The sequence below is a fragment of the Macaca nemestrina genome, chromosome 2 (genome assembly GCF_043159975.1).
Source record: "Macaca nemestrina isolate mMacNem1 chromosome 2, mMacNem.hap1, whole genome shotgun sequence".
Classification (NCBI taxonomy): Eukaryota; Metazoa; Chordata; class Mammalia; order Primates; family Cercopithecidae; genus Macaca; species Macaca nemestrina.
Window position 1 is genome coordinate 49,156,877 of NC_092126.1, and position 7,359 is coordinate 49,164,235.

Consider the following 7,359-nt stretch of genomic DNA (forward strand, 5'->3'; position numbering starts at 1 on the left):
TTCACCTTCATAGTACTCAGTGCTCTTCTCCAAACATCTGTTGCCTTCCCAGAAGAACCAGGGCAACCATTTTTTACTCAAGGTGGTCACAGCATCCTTTGGGCTCTGTGCCATGAAGCCCTTGACCTTTTCAAGAAGCATCAGTTTCACTTTGCCACCAGCCTGCGGTTTTTCTGGCCCCCTCACTTGATTGCCACCCAAGGTGGCATGTCTAACAGACAGTACTCAAGGTTTGAGATCACATCGAGGGCATTGCTGTAAGAAACAGGAAACTTGAACATGAATATCAGAAACCACAGGGTCAATGGGCTTTGCCTCTTGCCAGGAAACTCCCTATTGGCCACCGCTGTCTCCTGAGCCACTGGCCTGCTGCTCTGCTGTATGGGCTTGCTCATTTACTCAGGATGATCTGCCTTTCTGGTCCTGTCCCTCCTGAAACAAGAGGAGCCTCTGATATCCCCCCTTCTCTTCGGTTCCAGCCAAAAGGAAATGGAAACAAACTGCACCATAATTCTTGCACAATTACCTTCTGCCCGTAGACTATTTTCAGGACATATCACAGCTGTTTCTAAAGAGCTGTCCATTCAATATTCCAGTGATGTTCATAACTTTACTCTTTATTTAGTGGTTAGTATTTGACTTACATTTTAATGTCTGAAAGACGCATCCAAATGCTTTCTCTCAGCACAAGGTGAGAGAAATGTCAATTAAATCTATATAGTGACAGAAAAGAAATGTTGCCTGTTATGAATCAAAACAAAGACTAATATTCTCTAGAATGGAAAATGGAGAAAGATATAATCTTACAGGTCTGGGGCAAAACCAAGGACAGGGATGAACTGGCTTTAAAAATACTTTACTGGACTTATGGTTACTATGCCTCTGACTTTACTACAAAATGTATGTATCTTAAAAATTATATACATACATACATCTACAAACATATACATACATATATATGCAAATATATGGAATGAGAGATAATTATTTGTTTTTTGAGTTATATAAATATTATTTTAGGTATAATTCTAAAACAAATTTTATTCACTTAAGATTATATTTTTTAAAAATTCACATTAATACATAAAATTACATTTATTTTAAACCACTGCATGTTATTTCATTTTATAAATATAATGAACATAATTTTTGGCCATTGCCTTTTTAATGGACATTTAAATTGTTTTCATTATGTAAAACAATTATTCTTATGCACATTCGTAGCAGTCTGTTGAAGGCATATATTCAGAAATAAAATTTCTGGTTTACGGGGTAGGAAGAGCTTCACTTTTACCAGATAGCACTGAATTGATCTTAAAGTACTTGTGCCAGTTTACATTCCTAACATTAGTGGGTAAGAGTTCCTACTGCTACATGTCAGTTCCAGTACTGGCTTGGTCAGTGTAGTAGAGGATTAAGTAGGGGTCTTTCATTTATGAGAAAGCAGCATTCAGAGGTCTTGATTACATTATAATCTGGGTAACATAAACACTTTGTGTTTTTTTCCTCTTTTCTTATACTGCATCATAGAAGAATAATAGCACATTTTATGAATAATTTGTTATAAAAGTGACTGTAGAGGTGGGGAATGGTGTGTAAATGAACTATACTTCAGTGATAAATAGCTCCTTTCATTCAGTGAGGCTACTGGCATGATCTGCTAAAATATGAATCCACATAAGAATTCAACCAGGCAGCACCTAAGGCATGCATTTCTATGCTTAAGTCTTATCATTCCTGTATTTATAATTTTCTGTAGTAAAATTCTTTGTGGAGCAAGACAGAGTATGTGTAAATAAAAAATTATAGAAATAAAACAAATATGGGAGTAAATATTATAAATAGTTTTTCCACAGTCATGTGATTTATAACTACCATATTAAATATGAAACACCAGTTTCTTAATGTAAATTGGATATTTCTGTTCTGGGAATGTGCTTTTCTATTAGCCAGTTATTCACCCTTTGTAAACCTCCTATCAATGTGCATTTTTTAGTATCTGATTTAAACCTGCCCTTTTCATTCAGTGCCTTATTCATTTATTCATTCAGCAAACATTTACTAACTTTTTACCATGTACATGATATTGGGGAGCATACTGATGTTTAATGATGTGAACCCCACTCTGGGGAATATGTACTCTAATGAAGTATCATAATACAAGGATGCAATATTGCAATATTTTTTATTTTTTTAAATTGTAAGTTAGTTACTACCTACAGAAAATAAAATGATATAACTCATCCTCCCTAAAAAGCAAATGAAATTAGAATGAGTAATGTATCATTCAAATGAGAAATTCATTGTTTCATACATATGTGTCAGATTTTTCTTTAATCTGTTACTTTAAAACAGGAAAGTGATAACTATTAAGATATTCTTTCTTACATAATGAGGATAATAAACTGTATCACCCTTCTTAGCTTCTGATAAGAGATAATTTTTTAATTCCCTCTTTTTCTGCCTACCTAAAATTATATTGACTCAATATCCATTCTTTAGAATGAAAGAAAGAGAATCCTGGATACATGGTAGAATCTGTCTGAAATTAAGAAAAAGATAATTCTGGAGCAGATATATCTAGGTCTCCATGTACCAAGGTGACATGGAAAAAAACTTCTAATTTGGAGTCCTGTGCACAGACACAACATGGTACAAATGATATTTCATTATCAGTAGATTATAAAGTCCAAGGCAGAAGCAAAAGTTTCGTCTATAGAAGTTCTTTTTAAATGTTCAACCTTATATATTTTCTTGGAGCAAAACTAGTGCCTTTGTCTTCTGGCATTTGCATGATTTGTTACTCACAATATGAACTTTTAATAGTTCATGATGATACTTTCCTCTAAAGAGTCTAGAAAGAAGAGCAAATATTCTGAGGGGTTCTTGCATGTAAACATTCTAGGCTATATTACAAGAAAACGAGATGGAATTTGCAAGCAGAAAACTGCCCTCTACAGAGTCGTGAAATAGCAGTGACTACTTTTCTAGATATTCTTCAGAGTATATGTTTATGTATGTGTCTGAGAGAGAGAGATGAAGGGACGGAGGAAGGAGAGAAGAGAATTTGGAGCTACTAAGTAGATGAAGGGAAGAATTAAGAAGACATTAACAATTTTCAGAAACCCCAATTCTTCCCACCAATAATTGCTTTACTGTTTTTAAAATCTCTTTATTTTACCGTTATTTAAATTATATTTACCTTTGCCTTTGTTCTTGTGTTTTGCTCAATGTAGTCACTTTGTCTTCCCAACATCTGTCTGCATCTTCAGATATCACCGAAATACTGCAATGTGCCCTTTGGTAGCTGCAGCCGACAGCCCAGCAGTGCTCTGCATACAACTGCCTTCATTGACAGCAGCCATATCATGCACAGCCAGTGGAGCTGCAATTCAGTGCCAGCAAGCGTGTATAAATTGTTTCTGCAGCACATTTTCTTTGCATTTCCAGCAATGAAAATAAGTTTCTCTGAGGTTGGATCCCCCAAGAGCAAAGTTTTCAAGAAATTGAGATAATTATTATATTAAATATACATTAAATATATAGGCAAAACATATTAGAGTTAATTTATGCTTAATAGTTCATGTTTAGTGTTTACTTCTGGTGCTGTTTATAGACTAAATCACTGAGAAAATGTTACTGCATTTGAAGGCATGCTTTGCTAAGCAGTGGCTAAAAGTGTGGGATGTGTCCTATATACCATGTAGAATCTTGCTTCCCTGAATGAAAGGTTAAAGTTTGGTGGAAAAAGGTCTGTTTGTGCTGTTTGTGAATTTTTTTTTTCATTGTTGTTGCCTAATGGAGAGAAGCTGCTAATGCGGGTCCTGGCCCATTATATGCTTTCCTGAAATGTTCATTGAAAGAATGATGGAATAGATGTCACTCTAAGCATTATTTCTGGCTTCAGTCTTCCTCCTTAACAATTTTAATACAAGAATATATATATATATATATATTTTTTTTTTTTTTGAGACAGGATCTCACTCTGTCACCTAGGCTTGAGTGCAGTGGCGTGATCAAAGCTCACTGCAGCCTCAACTTCCTGGGCACAAGTAACTCTCCCACCTCAGCCTTCTGAGTAGCTGGAATTGCAAGTGCACACCACCACTCCCAGCTAATTTTTTTTTAAGAGATGGGGTTTCACTGTGTTTCTCAGGCTGGTCTGAAACTCTTGGGCTCAAGTAATCCTCCAGCCTCAGCCTCCCAATGTGCTGGGATTACCGCATGAGTCACCATGCCTGGACCTTGAACTTTGAAAAATAGATAAAAACTATGATCTGGCTCCTGACTTCAAATTATAGTCTCTCATATATATATATATATATATATATATATATATATATATATATATATATAATAACTGCATTTTTGGTATGACTAGAAATATAGACTGCTATAATTTTTGGAAAATGTGTTATTAAGATATTCTTTGCAGAACTAAATAATGATCAAATGGACATGGCAAAAATTTAGGCTTTGAGATTTTTAGCTTACCTCAGATTCGTATTCCTACTGTACCTTATTTACACACACAATTTATATGAAATTTTTGACCGGGCATTTTGACCCATAGCTCTTAAGAGGTATCCATCAAATGTCAATTCAAAAATATTTATTGAGTCTTTTGGAATTACCATGTACTGTACTATGTTTTGAGGCTAAAAGATCAAATAAAAAATGCAATGAGTAGTCCAGTGAGAAGCAGCTAAATAAACAAATAATCATGATGCAAAGCATAACATGTACAAAGTCCTGTAATTAAAGTATGTATAATATAAAGAAAAGGATAACACTCTCTCTGGTGTTGGGGTTTTCGAGACTTCTTATGGGATGAGATATCTTACCTTGATTCTGAATAGTACGAGTATTGTGCCAAGTAGAGTAATAAAACACAAGCACTCTAGGCTGAATGAATGGCATCGATAATAAATATAGACATGAAACTACAATGGGGTTATTGTATAAATTAAGCAAATTCTTAAAAAGATGCATGTAAACAGATGCATGTAAATCAATTTAAAATGTATTAAATACTCAACTAAATTATCTTTGCCTACTTTATTTATAAAATAATTCATGCATTCATATTTCACTTTCTGTGAACACTCTTCAAATTCTGTTTTGTTTCAAGTGAAGCACATTTTTGTATAGTTTTTTTTAACTGCCTTAGTCATGCCTTTCTCAATTTATTAAATAGATTCCAGTGCAATGTTGTCCATAGAAATACATTGTAAGCAATGTAGGCAATTTAATATTTTCTAGAAATCACATTGAAAATAAAAAGAAATAGGTTAAATTAATTTCAATAATATATTTTATTTAACCAACTATTTTAAAAATACTATTATTTCATCATGTGGCCATCGGCACATTTGAAGTGTTCAGTAGCCACATGTGACTATTGACTACTGTATTGAACATGAAAATCCTTGTGTATTGATCTAGCAAAAGACTTGGCTGGTGACAGATTACATGTTGTTTATTAACTTCATGTGTTTGTTTAAATATAAGTGTTTGAAAATAATTTTGAACTTCAATTTTTAATTTATATTTTAAAAATAAAAGTAGCACATTAATATGAAAAACTAACTTTAATTATACTGTAAAATGAGAAATAAAAATTAAAAATATTATCTCCCCCCTGCCATCAGTTCTTTTCCTTAGAAATAATTGCTTCAATTATTGTGTATCTATTTTGGGTCAAAAATGTGCTTATAATTATATATGGAATATATATATATATTATAATTTCTACACATATGAAATCTTATATGATTTTGTCTGTACACTGCCCAATTCAATAGTAAATAGAGATAAATTAGATAAGCTACCATTAAATACTAGATGGAGACGCAAAAATTAAGAGGACTGACAATATCAAGTGTTAGAAGAATGTAAAGCAATATCAGCTCTTACATACTCCTGGCAACTGACTCTATGTCTACAAGGCTGTTGAAACAGTTTGACAGTATTTAGTATATTTGAAGAGATACATACTCTATGTCATAGCAATTCCACTTTTTGGTGTATAGGCTTAAACCTTGAATAGTTTTACCATGAACACTATGTAAAATTATTTGTAGAAGTATTGGTCATTATTACCTCAAATAGAAAACAACCAAAATGTCTATTTACCAAACATGAGACAGTTGCATACCTATATAATGAAATATTATTCATCAATGAAAATAAATGACCTATGGCTACATGCATATGACATGGGTATTTTAGTCATGGTGTCAAAGGTGAAAAGCAACTCAGAGACAACTGCTTATAAGTATGATTCAATTTTTATATAATTTGAAATGGCTTAAACCAATGGCATGCCTGTATACTAAAACTATACTTTAAAAAATAAAACAGGCATATGACTAATACAAACATCAGACTGATATTTATTTACCTTAGTTGGGGAGAGAATGATATGAACAGGGTAGGGACCTACAATTAGATTCTTAGTTCTAATTGTAGAACTAAGAATATAACTTGGAATATTCTAATTCTTACTGGTGTGGTTTGTAGATTGGTGTTGCCACTTTGGAGTGTAATCTGGCAGTATTTGTGAGTATACAGAGGGTGCATACCTCAGTGAAATTCTTCCATGGGCTCATAGAGGACACTCATGATAGCTAGAGATAGTGAGAAGTTGTACGCAAGTCAGGTGTTCATAACAAAAAATGGATAAAAGTAAAATGTGATGGAGGCCCACTGTAGAATAGCATACAAATAGTAGAAATAATGAAGTAGATGGGCATACAGTTACCTAAGTAGATACTGACAAAAGTGTTTAGTAAAAAAGTAAGAATACAACAAAGTTCAATCTGTTGCTGGTATCTGACATTCCTTTTTTACTTCTTAATGATTTTAGATCCTGACTTTCTGTCACCATTTGCAATACAAGAATACCTTGTTTTACTGTTGTTCGTAGATATGTGTTTTTTTGTTTGTTTGTTTGTTTTTGTTTTTTTGCTTTTCACAAATTAAAGGTTTGTAACCCTGCATTGAGCAAGCTCATCAGTGCCATTTTTCTAACAGCATGTGTTCACTTCGTATCCCGTTTTGGAAATCTTGATAACATTGCAAATATTTTCATTACTATTGTATCTGTTTTGATAATATGTGATCAGTGATCTTTGATGTGACTACTGTAATTGTTTTTGTTGAAATACATGAACCATCAACTTATAAAATGGCAAACAATAAATGTGTGTATTCTGACTGCTCTACCTATTGAGTGTTCTCCCATCTCTCTCCTCATCCTCAGGCCTTCCTATTCTCAGGGACACAAGCTGAACAGGCCAATTAATAACTCTATAATGGCCTCTAAGTGTTCAAGTGAAAGTAAGAGTCACATGTCTC